Source organism: Anomaloglossus baeobatrachus, chromosome 3, assembly GCF_048569485.1.
Source record: "Anomaloglossus baeobatrachus isolate aAnoBae1 chromosome 3, aAnoBae1.hap1, whole genome shotgun sequence".
In the NCBI taxonomy this organism is placed as follows: domain Eukaryota; kingdom Metazoa; phylum Chordata; class Amphibia; order Anura; family Aromobatidae; genus Anomaloglossus; species Anomaloglossus baeobatrachus.
In genome coordinates this window covers 23,366,730-23,389,808 of record NC_134355.1, presented here as the reverse complement: position 1 = coordinate 23,389,808, position 23,079 = coordinate 23,366,730, and positions in this window count along the sequence as shown.

Below are 23,079 nucleotides of genomic sequence, written 5' to 3'. Positions count from 1 at the left end.
ATAACACACACCTCAGGTGCTGCAGAACCTCATAACACACACCTCAGCTGCTGCAAAACCTCATAACACACACCTCAGGTGCTGCAGAACCTCATAACACACACCTCAGGTGCTGCAGAACCTCATAATACACCTCAGCTGCTGCAGAACCTCATAACACACACCTCAGCTGCTGCAGAACCTCATAACGCACACCTCAGGTGCTGCAGAACCTCATAAAACACACCTCAGGTGCTGCAGAACCTCATAACACACACCTTAGCTGCTGCAGAACCTCATAACACACACCTCAGGTGCTGCAGAACCTCATAACACACACCTTAGCTGCTGCAGAACCTCATAACACACACCTTAGCTGCTGCAGAACCTCATAACACACACCACAGCTGCTGCAGAACCTCATAACACACACCTCAGCTGCTGCAGAACCTCATAACACACACCTCAGGTGCTGCAGAACCTCATAACACACATATTAGCTGCTGCAGAACCTCATAACACACACCTTAGCTGCTGCAGAACCTCATAACACACACCACAGCTGCTGCAGAACCTCATAACACACACCTCAGCTGCTGCAGAACCTCATAACACACACCTCAGGTGCTGCAGAACCTCATAACAGACACCTCAGCTGCTGCAGAACCTCATAACAGACACCTCAGCTGCTGCAGAACCTCATAACACACACCTCAGGTGCTGCAGAACCGCATAACACACACCTCAGGTGCTGCAGAACCGCATAACACACACCTCAGGTGCTGCAGAACCGCATAACACACACCTCAGCGGCTGCAGAACCTCATAACACACACCTCAGCGGCTGCAGAACCTCATAACACACACCTCAGCGGCTGCAGAACCTCATAACACACACCTCAGGTGCTGCAGAACCTCATAACAGACACCTCAGCTGCTGCAGAACCTCATAACACACACCTCAGGTGCTGCAGAACCGCATAACACACACCTCAGGTGCTGCAGAACCGCATAACACACACCTCAGCGGCTGCAGAACCTCATAACACACACCTCAGCGGCTGCAGAACCTCATAACACACACCTCAGCTGCTGCAGGACCTCATAACACACACCTCAGCTGCTGCAGAACATATAACACACACCTCAGCTGCTGCAGGATGTCATAATACACCCCAGGTGCTGCAGAACATATGACACACACCTCAGCTGCTGCAGAACCTCATAATACAAATCTCCGCTGCTTCAAATCTTCATTTAGAAGCAGATTAGAATATATAGTCATATAATGTATAGACCTAATCTCTCAATTTTGTATATAGATAGATAGATAATAGATATAGTTGAAACCCTCAGTTTCCCTCTGCTCTCTAAAAAGACACATCTGCAGGTTTTTCCCTCTGCTCTCTATACAGACACAAATGCAGGGGGGGTTTTCCCCTCCGCTCTCTATAAAGACACATCTGCAGGTTTTTCCCTCCGCTCTCTATACAGACACATCTGCAAGTTTTTTCCTCCGCTCTCTATGGACACATCTTTAGGTTGTTTCCTCCGCTCTCTATACAGACACATCTGCAGGTTTTTCCCTCCGCTCTCTATACAGACAGATCTGCAGGTTTTTCCCTTCTCTCCCTATAAAGACACATCTTCAGGTTTTTCCCTCCGCTCTCTATACAGACACATCTGTAGGTTTTTCCCTCCGATCTCTAGACAGACACATCTGCAGGTTTTTCCCTCCACTCTCTATACAGACACATCTGCAGGTTTTTCCCTTCTCTCCCTATAAAGACACATCTTCAGGTTTTTCCCTCCGCTCTGTATAAAGACACATCTGCAGGTTTTTCCCTCCGCTCTCTATACAGACAGATCTGCAGGTTTTTCAATCCGCTCTCTATAAAGACACATCTGCAGGTTTTTCTCACTATTTGACATGAAATCAGAATAAACATTTCCCGTTTTCGGTCAATTACGAACAAAAATTATTTCTATGATGTCATGTCTTTGGAAGCTTCTGATTGGTTTATTGGGAGCATCTGAGTTAATTAGAGACGCACCTGTGGATGTATTTTAATGCACACCTGAAACACACGGCTTCTTTGTGCAGCATCAAGGGAAAGTCAAAGAATAGGATCTAAAGTGACTTCTCCAGGACATTTTGGGGATGATGCTCTTTTCCAGCATGATGAAGACCAGGTCACAAGGAAAAGTGAAAACTAAATGGCTTTGTGAGCAAAACATTACAAATTTTGGATGCATCTCCAGGAGCTCCCCAAATCTTAATCCTATTGAGAGCCGGTTTTCAATTCTCAGAAACAGACAAGAACACAGAAATTGTGATAAGCGCCAATCACTGATGAGACAAGAGCGGATCATCAGTCAGGATCTGCCCCAAAAGCCAATGTCCAGCCTCCGGGGCGAAGGCCGAAATCTGGAGAATAGGGTCAGCGCTGGGAATATTCAGTGTTTACAGAAACTTCATGTATTTGTCAATAAAATGTAACAACTTTACTCTCCGTAACCAAGGAACATCAGACTAAAAGATCGAAAAAATAAAACAAAACACAGAAGCAGCAAAATGTGCGAAAACCCAAATTTGTGTCAATCTCAAAACTTCTGTCCACGACTGTTTTTTGTTTCCATTTTATCATAATTATGGCGCTACATTCCTATTAGTTAACAATGGACCAGTAGATTTCTCTCAATGTCTGCATTAATAACATTAATAAACCATATTGGTTTCTCTGTAGCTAGACCTTCCATACATAGTGACACAGAATTAAAGGGGTTATCCGGCTTATTTTGACTTTCTTTTATTATTTCCCTATTGGGCTACATTGGGGCAGGTAAGTAGATAGAGACCACTTACCTGCCCTGCTGTCAGCCCCTCTCCCCCGGCTCAGAGTGGTCATGTGACCGCTCCTGCCGCGATTTTGCTGCTTCCAGTCATTTCATGTCAACATGGGCAGGGCCATGTTGACATGCAAATCTGGAACGGCATGTCGCCTCCCTGCTGGGCTGTACAGTGCGTGAGTCCCCGCCCCCCTTCCCTGCACCCTCCCACACATTCCCCCGCACCCCGCAACCTCCCCGGCACTGCTGTGGGGTCCGTCACCTGGGGGAGGGGCCTGGCGGCGGCTGTCGTGGTGTCAGCGCCAGCACCGGGCCCCTGCTCAGGATCACACATTCAAATGTACCGGCATCACAGATCACCGATGCCGGTACATTTGAAAGCGCTGATGAGAAGCAGCGCAGCGCTGCTTCTCATCACTGTCCCTCCCGCTGTCTGTGCTCTCTTCAGCACAGCGGTGACGTCACTACTGTGCTGATATGTCCAGAGCACAGACAGAGCGCGAACGTGCAGGAGCGGCGGGGACCGAGGACGGGTGAGTATGTACTCCCTACATGTGTTCCCTATGGGGGTAGGGGGGTCGGTGCAGATCGCCGTGTGTGCGTGCGGTGCAGAGCCATATGTGTGTGTGCGGTGCAGAGCCATATATGTGTGTGTGCGGTGCAGAACCATATGTGTGTGTGTGCGGTGCAGAGCCATATATGTGCGTGATGTGCAGAGCCATATGTGTGTGTGTGCAGTGCAGAGCCATATGTGTGTGTGGTGCAGAGCCCGATGTGTGCGTGCGGTGCAGAGCCATATGTGTGTGTGTGCGGTGCAGAGCCATATAGGTGTGTGTGCGTTGCAGAACCATATGTGTGTGTGTGTGGTGCAGAGCCATATATGTGTGTGATGTGCAGAGCCATATGTGTGTGTGCAGTGCAGAGCCATATGTGTGTGTGTGTTGCAGAGCCCTATGTGTGTGTGTGCGGTGCAGAGCCATATATGTGTGTGATATGCAGAGCCATATGTGTGTGTGCAGTGCAGAGCCATATGTGTGTGTGGTGCAGAGCCCGATGTGTGTGTGCGGTGCAGAGCCATATGTGTGTGTGGTGCAGAGCCCGATGTGTGTGTGCGGTGCAGAGCCATATGTGTGTGTGGTGCAGAGCCCGATGTGTGTGTGCGGTGCAGAGCCATATGTGTGTGTGCGGTGCAGAGTCCAATGTGTGTGCGGTGCAGAGCCCGATGTGGGGCTGTTATTTGCAATGCTGTAGTGATAACAGGTCAGTGCTGGGCAGAATACTGACAGGGAATGTGTGTGCAGGGGGAGAGGCTGGACACTGGGGAGAGGCTGGACACTGAGGTCGGGCAGGGGGCGGGGCTGGACACTGAGGCCGGGCGGTGCCAGCTGTGACTGGGAGGTGTGGCACAGGAAGTGGTCATGTTTGCTGGAGCTGAATGTAAACAAAGAGCTGCAGAGAATAAAGTCATAACTCAAGAGGAACAAAAGTTAGTAAACAAAAAATAACAATGTAGGGGTGTTTTATATGACAATACAGCACAGATTAGCTTAACAAAAAATTTTGAGTTTATGAAACTCAACCCTTTAAGAAAAACCATTGGGAATAGTGAATGATGCTGCCCCCTGGTGGTGACTTTTAATCATTGCAGCCCATAAAAATCTGCTGTGCCTGTGATGTAGGTTAAGAAAACATTGTTTCCATTACAATAAAAAAATACCAAACAACGGGGAGTGTGTGACTTTAATATGGACTAATTGACTCAAAACACATCTTATAAAATTATTAAAAAAAGGAAAGAATAATCTAAATATGAAGAAGAACTGAATGGTCTTTGTGGAACATACAATGGAATATTCCTAGATACAGCGCCCTTCTTCTTCATGTGTCGGGTTATTGCAATTCATCCCATTTTTGAAGAAATCCAGATACAGCCCATGAACAAAAATAAGGCATTTCCAAGGAATAACCAGGCACTTTATTTCTAATCCTGGACTGGCCCTTTAAGAATTCCTTGCCCCCTAAACTGATACAAATGTATTGATTAATAAGACATTGTCTATTGATAAAGGTGAGGTTTATTTTTATTAAATGTTAAAAGTGATCAGTCATTAGGAGGTCACTACAAGGAAAGAAAATGTGCACGCTTAAATACATTTTAATTCTTGCGTCTAAATAGAATTTGCAATATAAAATACTCCATATCCTCCAATCATTCATACCTGTGCCATCTCAGAGAACTATGAAACATAAAAAATTATACAATGTATCATAAAAGTGAGTACACCCCTGATATTTTACTAAATACAGTATTTTATATCGTTTCCTGACAGCGCTGCAGATTTGACCCTGTGATACAATGTGCAGTGTCAGTGTGCAGCTTGTATACAATGTGCAGTGTCAGTGTGCAGCTTGTATACAATGTACAGTGTGCAGCTTGTATACAATGTACAGTGTCAGTGTGCAGCTTGTATACAATGTACAGTGTCAGTGTGCAGCTTGTATACAATGTACAGTGTGCAGCTTGTATACAATGTACAGTGTGCAGCTTGTATACAATGTACAGTGTCAGTGTGCAGCTTGTATACAATGTACAGTGTCAGTGTGCAGCTTGTATACAATGTATAGTGTCAGTGTGCAGCTTGTATACAATGTGCAGTGTCAGTGTGCAGCTTGTATACAATGTGCAGTGTCAGTGTGCAGCTTGTATACAATGTGCAGTGTCAGTGTGCAGCTTTTATACAATGTACAATGTGCAGCTTGTATACAATGTACAGTGTGCAGCTTGTATACAATATAGTGTCAGTGTGCAGCTTGTATACAATGTACAGTGTCAGTGTGCAGCTTGTATACAATGTACAGTGTCAGTGTGCAGCTTGTATACAATGTACAGTGTGCAGCTTGTATACAATGTACAGTGTCAGTGTGCAGCTTGTATACAATGTACAGTGTCAGTGTGCAGCTTTTATACAATGTACAGTGTGCAGCTTGTATACAATGTACAGTGTGCAGCTTGTATACAATGTACAGTGTCAGTGTGCAGCTTGTATACAATGTACAGTGTGCAGCTTGTATACAATGTACAGTGTCAGTGTGCAGCTTGTATACAATGTACAGTGTCAGTGTGCAGCTTTTATACAATGTACAGTGTGCAGCTTGTATACAATGTACAGTGTGCAGCTTGCATACAATGTACAGTGTCAGTGTGCAGCTTGTATACAATGTACAGTGTGCAGCTTGTATACAATGTACAGTGTCAGTGTGCAGCTTGTATACAATGTACAGTGTCAGTGTGCAGCTTGTATACAATGTACAGTGTGCAGCTTGTATACAATGTACAGTGTGCAGCTTGTATACAATGTACAGTGTCAGTGTGAAGCTTGTATACAATATACAGTGTCAGTGTGCAGCTTGTATAACAGTGTAAATTCGGTGTCCTCTAAATAACTCAACACACAGCCATTAATGCCCAAACCGCTGGCAACAAAAGTGAGTACACCCCTAAGGGAAAATGGCCAAATTATGCCGTTGCTGTAAATTGTTTGTGTGGCCACCATTATTTTCCAGCACGGCCTTAACTCTCTTGTGCCTGGAGGTCACTAGATCTTCACAGGATCCGCTGGATCCTCTTCCATCCTCCATGACGACATCAGGAAGCTGATGGATGTTACAGACTTTGTGCTTCTCCAGCTTCCGTTTGAGGAGGTCCCACAGATGCTCCATAGGGTTTAGGTCTGGAGACACTCGGCCATTCCACCACCTTTACCCTCAGTTTCTGTAGCGAGGCAGTGGGGGTCTTGGAGGTGTTTGGGGTTATCATGTTGGAATAAGAAGGGAGGGGATCCTGCTCTGCTTCAGTGTGTCACAGGACTTGTAGGCATTCATGGTTCTCCCAATGATCTGTAGCCCCCACACCTGGCAGCACTCATGCAGCTCCAAACCATGACCCTCCACCACCATGCCTGACTGTAGGCTGGACACAATTGTCTTTGTCCTCCTCATCTAGAGCCGCCGCACATGCTGACACCATCTGAACCAAATAACTTTATCTTGGTCTCATCAGATCCCATGATGGTTCCAGTAATCCATGTCCTTTCTTGTGCATCACCTTTAGAAGAGGCTTCCTTCTGGGATGACAGCCATGCAGAGCAATGTGATGCAATGTGTGGCGTATGGTCTGAGCACTGACAGGCGGACCCCCCACCCCTGTAACCTCTGCAGTGTGCGGTGTATGGACTGAGCACTGACAGGAGGACCCCCCACCCCTGTAACCTCTGCAGTGTGCGGTGTATGGTCTGAGCGCTGACAGGCGGACCCTCCACCCCTGTAACCTCTGCAGTGTGCGGTGTATGGTCTGAGCACTGACAGGCGGACCCCCGACCCCTGTATCCTCTGCAGTGTGTGGTGTATGGTCTTAGCACTGACAGGCGGACCCTCCACCCCTGTAACCTCTGCAGTGTGTGGTGTATGGTATGAGCACTGACAGGCGGACCCTCCACCCCTGTAACCTCTGCAGTGTGTGGTGTATGGTCTGAGCACTGACAGGCGGACCCTCCACCCCTGTAACCTCTGCAGTGTGCGGTGTATGGTCTGAGCACTGACAGGCGGACCCCCCACCCCTGTAACCTCTGCAGTGTGTGGTGTATGGTCTGAGCACTGACAGGTGGACCCTCCACCCCTGTATCCTCTGCAGTGTGTAGTGTATGGTCTGAGCACTGACAGGCGGACCCTCCACCCCTGTAACCTCTGCAGTGTGCGGTGTGTGGTCTTAGCACTGACAGGTGGACCCTCCACCCCTGTAACCTCTGCAGTGTGCGGTGTGTGGTCTTAGCACTGACAGGCGGACCCTCCACCCCTGTAACCTCTGCAGTGTGCGGTGTGTGGTCTTAGCACTGACAGGTGGACCCTCCACCCCTGTAACCTCTGCAGTGTGCGGTGTGTGGTCTTAGCACTGACAGGCGGACCCTCCACCCCTGTAACCTCTGCAGTGTGCGGTGTGTGGTCTGAGCACTGACAGGCGGACCCCCCACCCCTGTAACCTCTGCAGTGTGTGGTGTATGGTCTGAGCAGTGACAGGCGGACCCCCCACCCCTGTAACCTCTGCAGTGTGTGGGGTATGGTCTGAGCAGTGACAGGCGGACCCCCCACCCCTGTAACCTCTGCAGTGTGTGGGGTATGGTCTGAGCAGTGACAGGCGGACCCTCCACCCCTGTATCCTCTGCAGTGTGCGGTGTATGGTCTGAGCACTGACAGGCGGACCCCCACCCCTGTAACCTCTGCAGTGTGTGGGGTATGGTCTGAGCAGTGACAGGCGGACCCCCCACCCCTGTAACCTCTGCAGTGTGTGGGGTATGGTCTGAGCAGTGACAGGCGGACCCTCCACCCCTGTATCCTCTGCAGTGTGCGGTGTATGGTCTGAGCACTGACAGGCGGACCCCCACCCCTGTAACCTCTGTAGCAATGCTGGCAGCACTCATATGTCTATTCTGAACAGACGATCTCTGGATATAACGTTGAGCTCGTGCACTCAGCTTCTGTGGTCGGCCATAGCGGGGCCTGTTCTCAGTGGATCCTGTCCACCAAATTTCCCCTGTTCTACCAGCTGCACACTGACACTGCACATTGTATCACAGGGTCAGATCTTCAGTGTTGTCTTATGAAAAGATATAATAAAATGTTTACAAAATGTGAGGGGTGTACTAACTTTTGTGCTATACTGTACACCTCCTGCCTTCCCTTGTTTTGTCTCGGAGCTGATATAATGTATCTGGTATGTTCAGTGACCGTGATCCCGTGAGCACTGTGTGTCCCGCAGGTTGCAGCACGCTCCAGGACAGGGCGGCCTGTGCGCGGCAGGAGGCGGCTGCTCCACCGGTGTCTCACTGACAGGCAGCATTCTGAGCCGCTGACAGTGACTGTCAGCAGAGGTGGAGCCACCGCACGTCACAGCAGCGTATAAATCGTGATTCAGGAATTAGGGAGCAATTTACTGCGAGAGACACAAGGAAATAGGATCTGTGCGAGGACGAAGGCGACTCCACACATCAGGTCTGTCCCAGCCGCTGGACTAAGAAACGCCGATAGATCGGAAATTATCATTATTTATTATTATTAATAATAATAATAATAATAATAATATTACTCTTATTATTATATTAGTTGCTGTATCTTTGATCCACTTTGTTATGTTGTTTGTTATTTTTTTTACATTCAGAATTATTTTATTACTTTTTAATACATATTTTATTAGTTATAAAATACATATATACACAATTTTTATTACAATTTATACATTATCATTTTCATTATTTTATTTATTTTATATTATTTACTGTTCTTTAGTTTTCATATACATTATTGTTGTATTTTATTTTGCTGTTTTTGCCTCTTTTAAGTATAAAAACCTTAAAAAAAAAGTTAAAACTACAGACGGACTGATAATGTAGACTATACATACAAGATATACCGTATACATACAAGATATACCGTATACATACAAGATATACCGTATACATACAAGATATACTGTATACATACAACAAGATATACCGTATACATACAACAAGATATACCATATACATACAAGATATACCGTATACATACAACAAGATATACCGTATACATACAACAAGATATACCGTATACATACAAGATATACTGTATACATACAACAAGATATACCGTATACATACAACAAGATATACCATATACATACAAGATATACCGTATAGATACAACAAGATATACCGTATATATACAATAAGATACACCGTATACATACAACAAGATATACCGTATACATACAACAAGATATACCATATACATACAAGATATACCGTATACATACAACAAGATATACCATATACATACAAGATATACCGTATACATACAACAAGATATACCGTATATATACAACAAGATATACCGTATACATACAACAAGATATACCGTATACATACAACAAGATATACCGTATACATACAACAAGATATACCATATACATACAAGATATACCGTATACATACAACAAGATATACCGTATATATACAACAAGATATACCGTATACATACAACAAGATATACCATATACATACAAGATATACCGTATACATACAACAAGATATACCGTATATATACAACAAGATATACCGTATACATACAACAAGATATACCATATACTGTTCCATTAGGTAGAAGTAGGGGCAGCAGCGGCAGCGAGTCCCTGGTCCTCGATGGGGCAAAGTAACCATCCGCTTTTGGTTTGGGGTCTAGGAGCCTTAAAGGGGATTGTCCACTACTTTTACATTAATGGCCCATCCTTAGGATACGTCATCAATGTCTGATTGGCCGGGGTGCGACACCCGGCACACCCATCAGCTGCCATCTGTGCCAGCGGCAGTAGCAGGAAATGCTGAGCCCCGGAACTGCCCCGTCTTAAGATAGTGGCCATGTGATGGCGGATGTGCAGTACCCGGCTGTGGCCGATATCAAAAGGAGGATCAGCTCCAGAACTGAGCATTTCCATCTGCCGCTGGTGCCACTGATGATTGGAAGGGGTGCGGGGTGTCGGACCCCGGCTGATCAGACATTGATGACCTATCCTAAGGTCAGACCATCAATGTAAAAGTAAAGGACAATCCCTTTAACTTGCAAAATAGTTTATAACTGCTCCTATTGCTCCTCATGCCTAATATCTCTCCTGCACAAACATTGTTTTACTCTTTACTTTATTCAGCAATTTTTGGAAACCATAAAAAAGCAGGCCAGATACTGCTGGGATTTTTTTTAGTTGTTATGACTTTATTATAATGATGCTTTCCTTAATCCCAAATCAACCCTTGATTGAAATATAACACTGGCATTGGTATTTTTGTTTTTGATGCAAGAACAATATATGGGCCTTTTGCAGTCCAATAGCTCCTCCTTGTGCCAAATTCCTCCTGTTTTGGAGGTAGATGTGGCCCCCCTTTACCTCATGGGAGTTATACGTGGCCCCTCCTTACCTGCTGGGAGCTATTTGTGGACCTCCTTACCTCCTGGGAGCTAGTTGTGGACCTCCTGGGAGCTAGTTGTGGACCTTCTTACCTCTTGTGAGGTAGTTGTGGACCTCCTTACCTCCTGTGAGCTAGTGGTGGACCTCCTTACCTGCTGGGAGCTAGTTGTGGACCTCCTTACCTCCTGGGAGCTAGTGGTGGACCTCCTTACCTGCTGGGAGCTAGTTGTGGACCTCCTTACCTCCTGGGAGCTAGTGGTGGACCTCCTTACCTGCTGGGAGCTAGTTGTGGCCTCCCTTACCTCCTGGGAGCTAGTTGTGGACCTCCTTACTTCCTGGGAGCTAGTTGTGGCCTCCCTTACCTCCTGGGAGCTAGTTATGGACCCCCTTACCTCCTGGGAGCTAGTTGTGGCCTCCCTTACCTCCTGGGAGCTAGTTGTGGCCTCCCTTACCTCCTGGGAGCTAGTTGTGGCCTCCCTTACCTCCTGGGAGCTAGTTGTGGCCTCCCTTACCTCCTGGGAGCTAGTTGTGGCCTCCCTTACCTCCTGGGAGCTAGTTATGGACCCCCTTACCTCCTGGGAGCTAGTTGTGGCCTCCCTTACCTCCTGGGAGCTAGTTATGGACCCCCTTACCTCCTGGGAGCTAGGTATGGACCCCCTTACCTCCTGGGAGCTAGTTGTGGCCTCCCTTACCTCCTGGGAGCTAGTTGTGGCCTCCCTTACCTCCTGGGAGCTAGTTGTGGCCTCCCTTACCTCCTGGGAGCTAGTTGTGGATCTCCTTACCTCCTTGGAGCTAGTTGTGGCCCCCCTTACCTCCTGGGAGCTTGTTGTGGATCTCCTTACCTCCTGGGAGCTAGTTGTGGATCTCCTTACCTCCTTGAAGCTAGTTGTCATCCCCCTTACCTCCTGGGAGCTAGTTGTGGATCTCCTTACCTCCTGGGAGCTAGTTGTCGCCCCCTTACCTCCTGGGAGCTAGTTGTGGCCCCCCTTACCTCCTGGGAGCTAGTTGTGGCCTTCCTTCCCTCCTGGGAGCTAGTTGTGGCCTCCCTTACCTCCTGGGAGCTAGTTGTGGCCTCCCTTACCTCCTGGGAGCTAGTTGTGGATCTCCTTACCTCCTTGGAGCTAGTTGTGGCCCCCTTACCTCCTGGGAGCTAGTTGTGGATCTCCTTACCTCCTGGGAGCTAGTTGTGGAGCTCCTTACCTCCTTGGAGCTAGTTGTGGCCCCCCTTACCTCCTGGGAGCTAGTTGTCGCCCCCCTTACCTCCTGGGAGCTAGTTGTGGATCTCCTTACCTCCTGGGAGCTAGTTGTCGCCCCTTTACCTCCTGAGAGCTAGTTGTGGCCCCCCTTACCTCCTGGGAGCTAGTTGTGGCCCTCCTTACCTCCTGGGAGCTAGTTGTGACCCCCCTTACCTCCTGGGAGCTAGTTGTGGCCCCCCTTACCTCCTGGGAGCTAGTTGTGGCCCCCTTACCTCCTGGGAGCTAGTTGTGGCCCCCCTTACCTCCTGGGAGCTAGTTGTGGCCCCCCCTTACCTCCTGGGAGCTAGTTGTGGCCTCCCTTACCTCCTGGGAGCTAGTTGTGGCCTCTCTTACCTCCTGGGAGCTAGTTGTGGCCCCCCTTACCTCCTGGGAGCTAGTTGTGGCCCCCCTTACCTCCTGGGAGCTAGTTGTGGCCCCCCTTACCTCCTGGGAGCTAGTTGTGGCCCCCCTACCTCCTGGGAGCTAGTTGTGGCCCCCCTTACCTCCTGGGAGCTAGTTGTGGCCTCCCTTACCTCCTGGGAGCTAGTTGTGGCCTCTCTTACCTCCTGGGAGCTAGTTGTGGCCCCCCTTACCTCCTGGGAGCTAGTTGTGGCCCCCCTTACCTCCTGGGAGCTAGTTGTGGCCCCCCTTACCTCCTGGGAGCTAGTTGTGGCCCCCCTTACCTCCTGGGAGCTAGTTGTGGCCTCTCTTACCTCCTGGGAGCTAGTTGTGGCCCCCCTTACCTCCTGGGAGCTAGTTGTGGCCTCCGTTACCTCCTGGGAGCTAGTTGTGGCCCCCCTTACCTCCTGGGAGCTAGTTGTGGCCCCCCTTACCTCCTGGGAGCTAGTTGTGGCCTCTCTTACCTCCTGGGAGCTAGTTGTGGCCCCCCTTACCTCCTGGGAGCTAGTTGTGGCCCCCCTTACCTCCTGGGAGCTAGTTGTGGCCCCCCTTACCTCCTGGGAGCTAGTTGTGGCCCCCCTTACCTCCTGGGAGCTAGTTGTGGCCCCCCTTACCTCCTGGGAGCTAGTTGTGGCCTTCCTACCCTCCTGGTGTCTTGTGCAGCTGCACAGGTTGCACTATATCTGCTCCTGGATATCAGGTGTTATTGTTGCTAATGTTAATTTATAGATTGACATTAGGGGGATAATATGAAAAATTGCACTGGGATTTATTGCGGTCAGAGGGTGTGCTAATCTTGCTGCCAAAAAACACTGGAGAGCTCTGACAACAGCAACTTGCTGATGGTTTCCATGTCGAGATTAAAAATACTTTTTATAAATTGTAGATTAAAATCCGCTGTAATCATCACTGCTGCTCAATCTGTAGCTGCAAAACTGTAGCTGCTGGGAGTTGTAGTTCTGCAAGCACCAGAGACGCGCAGACTGAAGCCCACCGCTCCCAATATCCTGGGGTCCGGATATAGGAAATACTCACCAATGAGATTAAAAGTTACAATGTATCACAATGTCCAGATGCAGGATACAACCACAGACTATTACTCTGGAGTCATGTGTGGTCTGGACTCTCCGAGGAAAATAGGATCAAGAATAATCCATATTTTGGTTTTCTTTAGGGTTAATAAGAACCATTTTTTGCTATTGGGTGTCATTAAAAATATTGCATTATACCATGTATGAAGTGCTGTGTCTTGTTGGCTGCAGAATGAGTTAACTGAAGACCCATCAGTGAGCTCATTCTAACAGAATGTCTTTTTATATCTTTTATATCTTCTCTGTGCTGATTTATGACCTCAAAGTTGAACTTAGCAGAGAAAAAAAGTTACAAACCGTCAATTACAACAAGCTCACTGACTGATACTAAGTTAACTCATTCTGTAGAGAGCAATGTGCTTGGAAACAAGTTGCAAACAAGCCAAATAGTGCAAAATTTCTAATATAACACAATTTCAGAATTGTTTTTATGCATTTATATGCATTTAACAAAATAAATAAATAAATGAATAATAATATAATAATAATGTAATATTAATAACATTATTATTATTATTACTACTATTTTTACTATTATATGATTATTATAATAAATGGATAATAATTATTATTAATAATAATAATAATTATAATAATAATAATAATAATAATAAGTGTCCCTTGCCTTTCATCTACTGATAATCTCTAGCAGAAAGGCTCTAGCCTTTTCGGAGTAAGGCTTCAATATAAGCCCTACCCTAAAAATAAGCCCCAGCGCATTTTTCAGGGCAAAAATAATGAAAGTTGCAAACAAGCCAAATAGTGCAAAATTTCTAATATAACACAATAGCAGAATTGTTTTTATGCATTTATATGCATTTAACAAAATAAATAAATTAATAATAATAATAAAAAATAATATAATAATAATGTAATATTAATAACACAATATTTATTATTTTTATTATTATTACTAGATTATTCTAAGAAATGGATAATAATGAATAATAATTAATAATAATAATAATAATAATAATAATAAAAAGTGTCCCTTGCCTTTCATCTACTGATAATCTCTAGCAGAAAGGCTCTAGCCTTTTCGGAGTAAGGCTTCAATATAAACCCTACCCTAAAAATAAGCCCCAGCGCATTTTTCAGGGCAAAAATAATGAAAGTCAGTGTCTTATTTTCGGGGAGACACGCTCTGCTCTATAGCACCATCTGGTGGTTGTTATATCGAACTGCATGGAACGTCCCAAAACAATATAATCTAGCTGGAAAAATGTGTGCAGCATTCCGTGCAATAATTCATAGAACTACAAGCACCAGCATTACATGGTGTGAATTGCACATAATGGAAAATTGGTGCATTGTAAAGTGATTTGGGTTAGATATAACTATCACTGCCTCCTGGGACTTGTAGTTCTTGTATCTTTTTTGTCTTTTCTCCTGGCTCACGTCTTGGAGATGATCTCCTGAGAAGACACAATTATAATGGAGCCTCACCTTCTCTCTTGACATCTTGCCACCGGGCAGCGCTCCAAGTAGTTCACACAGAGACGTTTATTGAGTCAGTGACTATTAGGGCGGTATTTTTTTTTTTTTGCCAGCATTAAAAAGCCTCATTGTGATAGTTGTGTTATTTTTGGAATTAATTTGTGATCTATTTTACCTTTTTATGGCACAGAATCAGAATGCCCTGTATGTCGCACACAGCGTACAACTAAGCGCAAACTAAACAGTGCGTCTATTAATTGCGGCAATTCCATCATCTCGCCCCATTCCTTCATTAGGCTCCATGTCAGTGACTGGACACGTGCGGCTCCTGGGAGTCAGCAGTAAGGACAGAAAAATGTCTAATATGCCACATCAACAATAATTTACAGGCGGAATTTACTGTAAAGACTTTGTGTAAATCCAGATTACTAACACAAATCAGGAGGAGGAGCAGGAGACATAATGACAGAAGCCCATAGTGTCCAGTATGAAGGTAGGGGCAGTATTATAGTAGATATATTTTTGTACATAGGAGCAGTATTATAGAAGTCATATTCCTGTACATAGGAGCAGTATTATAGTAGTTATATTCTTGTACATAGTGGCAGTATTATAGTAGTTATATTCTTGTACATAGGGGGCAGTATTATAGTAGTTATATTCTTGTACATAGGGGCAGTATTATAGTAGTTATATTCTTGTACATAGGAGCAGTATTATAGTAGTTATATTCTTGTACATAGGGGATAGTATTATAGTAGTTATATTCTTGTACATAGGGGCAGTATTATAGTAGTTATATTCTTGTACATAGGGATCAGTATTATAGTAGTTATATTCTTGTACATAGAGGCAGTATTATAGTAGTTATATTCTTGTACATAGAGGCAGTATTATAGTAGATATATTCTTGTACATAGGGAGTAGTATTATAGTAGTTATATTCTTGTACAGAGGGGCAGTATTATAGTAGTTATATTCTTGTATATAGGGGCAGTATTATAGTAGTTATATTCTTGTACATAGAGGCAGTATTATAGTAGTTATATTCTTGTACAGAGGGGCAGTATTATAGTAGTTATATTCTTGTATATAGGGGCAGTATTATAGTAGTTATATTCTTGTACATAGGGATCAGTATTATAGTACTTAGATTCTTGTATATAGGGGCAGTATTATAGTAGTTATATTCTTGTACATAGGAGCAGTATTATAGTAGTTATATTCTTGTATACAGGAGCAGTTTTATAGTAGTTATATTCTTGTACATAGGGGCAGTATTATAGTAGTTATATTCTTGTACATAGGGGCAGTATTATAGTAGTTATATTCTTGTATATAGGAGGCAGTATTATAGTAGTTATATTATTGTACATAGGGGACAGTATTATAGTAGTTATATTATTGTACATAGGAGCAGTATTATAGTAGTTATATTCTTGTATATAGGAGGCAGTATTATTTTAGTAGTTATATTTTTGTACATAGGGGGCAGTATTATAGTAGTTATATTCTTGTACATAGGGGCAGTATTATAGTAGTTATATTCTTGTATATAGGAGGCAGTATTATAGTAGTTATATTCTTGTATATAGGAGGCAGTATTATTTTAGTAGTTATATTCTTGTACATAGGGGGCAGTATTATAGTAGTTATATTCTTGTACATAGGGGACAGTATTATAGTAGTTATATTCTTGTATATAGGAGGCAGTATTATTTTAGTAGTTATATTCTTGTACATAGGGGGCAGTATTATAGTAGTTATATTCTTGTACATAGGGGACAGTATTATAGTAGTTATATTTTTGTACATAGGAGCAGTATTATAGTAGTTATATTCTTGTACATAGGGGACAGTATTATAGTAGTTATATTCTTGTACATAGGGGACAGTATTATAGTAGTTATATTCTTGTACATAGGGAGCAGTATTATAGTAGTTATATTCCTGTACATAGGAACAGTATTATAGTAGTTATATTCCTGTACATAGGGGAAGTATTATAGTAGTTATAATCTTGTACATAGGGGCAGTATTATAGTAGTTATATTCTTGTACATAGGGGCAGTATTATAGTAGTTATATTCCTGTACATAGGGAAAGTATTATAGTAGTTATAATCTTGTACATAGGGGCAGTATTGTAGTAGTTATATTCTTGTACATAGGGGCAGTATTATAGTAGTTATATTCTTGTACATAGGGGCAGTATTATAGTAGTTATATTATTGTACATAGGGGCAGTATTATAGTAGTTATATTCTTGTACATAGGGGGCAGTATTATAGTAGTTATATTCTTGTATATAGGAGCAGTATTATAGTAGTTATATTCTTGTACATAGGGATCAGTATTATAGTACTTAGATTCTTGTACATAGGGGCAGTATTATAGTAGTTATATTCTTGTACAGAGGGGCAGTATTATAGTAGTTATATTCTTGTATACAGGAGCAGTATTATAGTAGTTATATTCTTGTACATAGGGGACAGTATTATAGTAGTTATATTCTTGTATATAGGGCCAGTATTATAGTAGTTATATTCCTGTATATAGGGGCAGTATTATAGTAGTTATATTCTTGTATATAGGGGCAGTATTATAGTAGTTATATTCTTGTACATAGGGATCAGTATTATAGTACTTAGATTCTTGTACATAGGGGCAGTATTATAGTAGTTATATTCTTGTATATAGGAGGCAGTTTTATAGTAGTTATATTCTTGTACATAGGGGCAGTATTATAGTAGTTATATTCTTGTACATAGGGGCAGTATTATAGTAGTTATATTCTTGTACATAGGGGGCAGTATTATAGTAGTTATATTCTTGTACATAGGGGCAGTATTATAGTAGTTATATTCTTGTATATAGGAGGCAGTATTATAGTAGTTATATTCTTGTACATAGGGGCAGTATTATAGTAGTTATATTCTTGTACATAGGGGCAGTATTATAGTAGTTATATTCTTGTATATAGGGGGCAGTATTATAGTAGTTATATTCTTGTACATAGGGGCAGTATTATAGTAGTTATATTCTTGTACATAGGGGCAGTATTATAGTAGTTATATTCTTGTACATAGGGGGCAGTATTATAGTAGTTATATTCTTGTACATAGGGGCAGTATTATAGTAGTTATATTCTTGTATATAGGAGGCAGTATTATAGTAGTTATATTCTTGTACATAGGGGTAGTATTATAGTAGTTATATTCTTGTACATAGGGTCAGTATTATAGTAGTTATATTCTTGTACATAGGGGTCAGTATTATAGTAGTTATATTCTTGTACATAGGGGCAGTATTATAGTAGTTATATTCTTGTACATAGGGGCAGTATTATAGTAGTTATATTCTTGTACATAGGGGACAGTATCATAGTAGTTATATTCTTGTACATAGGGGGCAGTATTATAGTAGTTATATTCTTGTACATAGGGGGCAGTATTATAGTAGTTATATTCTTGTACATAGGGGGCAGTATTATAGTAGTTATATTCTTGTACATAGGGGGCAGTATTATAGTAGTTATATTCTTGTAAATAGGGGGCAGTATTATAGTAGTTATATTCTTGTACATAGGGGGCAGTATTATAGTAGTTATATTCTTGTACATAGGGGGCAGTATTATAGTAGCTATGTTCTTGTACATAGGGGGCAGTATTATAGTAGTTATATTCTTGTACATAGGGGCAGTATTATAGTAGTTATATTCTTGTACATAGGGGGCAGTATTATAGTAGTTATATTCTTGTATATAGGGGCAGTATTATAGTAGTTATATTCTTGTACATAGGGGGCAGTACTATAGTAGTTATATTCTTGTACATAGGGGGCAGTATTATAGTAGCTATATTCTTGTACATAGGGGGCAGTATTATAGTAGTTATATTCTTGTACATAGGGGGCAGTATTATAGTAGTTATATTCTTGTAAATAGGGGCAGTATTATAGTAGTTAAATTCTTGTACATAAAGGACAATATTAAAGTTTTTCTGATACTTTAGACCACTGAAGCTGTTTTTACTATTGCAGCAGGTTAGAAGCGTCAGTATCGATGTGATGTAACATCCATATAACATGTAAATGTTTGGCTTCGGGGTGTTGTGCTGTATTTTCTATATAAGGAATAGAATATAGTATATACAATGATATATAATGTAATTCATCTCAGTCACTGGGCAAAGTAAACACATTGCACAAGGTATCTGGTGCTGTATGTGCCTCTGTGACCTCGGTTGACTTCTGATGATTAGTCATTTATTTTTCTATCCTTACTTTCGGCTGGATTAGTTGGTGACGTCACATGGATGTGTTTGGTTATATGGGTAAGACAGTTGTGCCATGTCGTGTGACCGCCGCGCTGGCACTGACACAGCCTGGTACACGTGCTGAACTTACTGCATTTAGGAGAATAGTGACTAACAGGATTGGAGTCTCCTGTATGTGCCGCGGCCCTGACTCATCCAACACAACACCCAACACTTTCCTGACACATTCTGGTGTATTCTGCAGCCTGATTTTCATATAATTTGACGACCCCATCTATTTATCTATCCCTCTATCTATCTATCTATCCCTCTATCTATCTATCTATCTATCTATCTATCTATCTATCCCTCTATCTATCTATCTATCTATCCCTCTATCTATCCCTCTATCTATCTATCTATCTATCTATCTATCTATCTATCCCTCTATCTATCTATCTATCTATCTATCTACTAATGAAATTGGCCTGGACATAAATGATCGTTCTCCGAGAAAAGATTGAAAATACTTTGACCATGTTAAACTAAGGTGTGTCATGTAATTATCATCACAGCTATCGTCAAACGTATACTCAGTCTCCTATTCCAAGGGTGCAAAGTAGTTATTGTGCTGTTTAGTATCATGGCGTGAAACACACTGAACGTGGAAGAAAGAAAGGGAGAGAGTTGCCTCAGGAGATAAGAAAGAAAATTACAGACAGGTAAAGGCTATAAGACATCTGCCAACATCTTGATGTTCCTATCACTATTACTGCACATATTATTCAGAAGTTTAAGTTCTTTTTTGGACTGTAGCCGACCTCCCTGGCCGAGGCCGAAAGGGGAAAATAGATGACACATTGAAGAGATGGATAATATGAATGGTAACCAAAGAGCCGAGAACAGCTTCCAAAGAGATTGACTCCAAGGTCAAGGTACATCAGTGTCAGATCCCACCATCCATCACTGTCTTGGACTTCATGGAAGATGATCGAGGAGAAAACCACTGCTACAAACAAACCATAAAAAAGGGACATTGGAATTTGCCAAAATGCATGTTTGAAAAGTCTCAAAGCTTCCGGGAGAATGTCCTCTGGACAAAAAAGACAAAACTGGAGCTAATTGGCGTCATATCAGCTCTATGGTCATTGATGGAAAAATGAAGCAAAGAAAGAGCAGCATACCTACTGTGACACATGGTGGAGGCTCGGGGATGTTCTTGGGTGGTTTTGCTACATCTGGCACAGAGGGTCTTGTATCTGTGCAGAATACAATGTAATCTCAAGACTATAAAGGCATTCTGGAACAAAATGTGCAATGTCAGAAAGCTCAATCTAAAGTATAGGTCATGGATCCTCCAACAAGATAATGACCCAAAACATAGCGGTAAAACATCCAAGAATGGGCAGGAGCAAAGTATTACAATCTGTGAGCCCTAAACTAAATCCTACTGAACATCTGTGGACGGAGCCGAGACCTATGGTCTGGAGAAGATGCCTCACGCACTGGAGACACAAGAAGCCGTCTGCTCTCAAGGAGTCAGACAAAATACCTGCGGATGGGGCTGATCGTGAGACACAAGGAGCCGTCTGCTCTCGAGGAGTCAACCAAAATACCTGCAGACGGTGCAGAAGCTGAGACACAAGGAGACGTCTGCTCTCGTCAAATCGGCCAAAATACCTGCAGACGGTGCAGAAGCTGAGACACAAGGAGACGTCTGCTCTCGTCAAATCGGCCAAAATACCTACAGACGGTGCAGAACCTGAGACACAAGGAGCTGTCTGCTCTCGAAGAGTGATCAAAATACCTGCAGATGGTGCAGATGCAGAAACACGAGGCGCCGTCTGCTCACTAGGAATCGGCCAAAATACCTACAGACGGTGCAAAACCTGAGACACAAGGAGCTGTCTGTTCTTGAGGAATTGTCCGAAATACCTACAGACGGTGCAGAATCTGAGACACAAGGAGCCGTCTGCTCACGAGGAGTCGGCCAAAATACCTGCAGACGGTGCAGAACCTGAGACACAAGGAGCCGTCTGCTCTCGAGGAATTGTCCAAAATACCTGCAGACGGTGCAGAACCTGAGACACAAGGAGCCGTCTGCTCTCGAGGAATTGTCCAAAATACCTGCAGACGGTACAGAACCTGAGACACAAGGAGCCGTCTGCTCTCAAAGAGTCGGACAAAATACCCGCACAAGGTGCAGATCCAGAGACAAGAGGAGCCGTTTGCCCATGAGGAGTCGGACAAAATACCTGGAGACTGTGCAGAACCTGAGGCACAAGGAGCTGTCTGCTCTCTAGGAGTTGGCCAAGGACATGCGGACGATGCAGAAATCTCAGCATTCGTTTGATTGCCCTAAAAAGTCGTGCAAGAAAATATTATATTACGGGAACCATGTTTTGTGTCCAGACCAGTTTCATAAGTTTTTATTTTTTTCTATTGAACCAAATTTGTACAGCAAAATCTAATCCTTATGTCATTCTAAATTGACAATTACTTTTATCACACCCTTGTGGGGTTTTCTTACTTTACCAACAATCTTCTCCACGGCTGTACTTATAGATATTTCTACACAGTTCAAGGGTTATTCCATCCATTATATCAATCCCCTAAATATAAGTTTTAATATTTTTTTTGGCACATCATATACATGAGGATTATTCTAAAAACATTCTCTTAGCAGCAATTCTATGAGCAGCTCTGTGTCCAGTCTCTGAATATAGCAGCTCTCTCTGCCTCTCTCAGAGCAGAGCAATCACAGCAAGGTCTCATCTGACAGGCAGAAGAACTCCACGATGCCACGGTCTTTACAACATCTCTAAAGTTTAATTTTATGGGATATTTAAGTGTTAAGATCTTGTGTTGGCCGATTTACCAAGTCCAGTAATTACTTTTTGGTCGATGTTCTTGGAATTGGGACATATCCCCCCACATCCCCCACCCAAAAAAATGGTTTTATTAATTAATTAATTCCACTCAAATCAATCCAACCTTCTGTCATGCGATGTTCGGCTCTGCAGACACCTGCTAGCACAGTGGCGTCAGAGTCTGTTCACACCTCGGGAGTCTGGCAAGCAACCTGAGGCTTCTTTATTGTTCAGCCTGAGCCGGGCGTCGGCTGGTTCTGGTTCATTGGTCTTTAGCTCTGTGGGAGCTAATTCCTGCAGACTTCTGAGCAGGACCTATGAGCTCAGGTTGCTAATTATCACATGCAGCTGCCTCCTCCCTATTTAAACTATGTGCCGATGATAGCTTCAGCATAAGCTCCAGCAATACCGGTCTTGGTGATTTTCCTGTTAGTGATCTCTGTTGCGTTTTTGAGTGGTGTGAGCGTTCCCCTGTTGTGTGTTATTTCCTTCCCTTTTTCGTTGTTCCCCAGTACACATATTGTTTTCTGTGTGTTTTGAGTGCTGTGTTAACAAGTTTACGTTCTCCCTTGTCCATGTTATTTTGTGGGGTTTGGTCATTGCATTTTCCGGCCCGCCCCAATGGAGTGGAAGAACGGAAGTAAGATCAGGGCTCAGACAGGAGTTAGGGTCATGCTGGGGGCTAGGACCTGGCTACCATCAAGCCAACCTCCGAGATAAGGGACAGAGCAGGGTCTCGAGCCTGAGGGGCAGCCTAGGAGCCACTGTTCCATCATTGCATACCCGTGACACTTTCTCAGACTTGTGAATTACACATTTAGGCATTAATAGATAACCATTTCTTAAAGAGACAGGCCACCAATGTCAGCTGATCAAAGGGGATTTGGGCTTCAGAGACACAAAAATGGATAAAATACTGCTTAAAAGAGTGGTCAAAGCAGGAACCTATGTGTTATGAGCAGTGCACTATTTT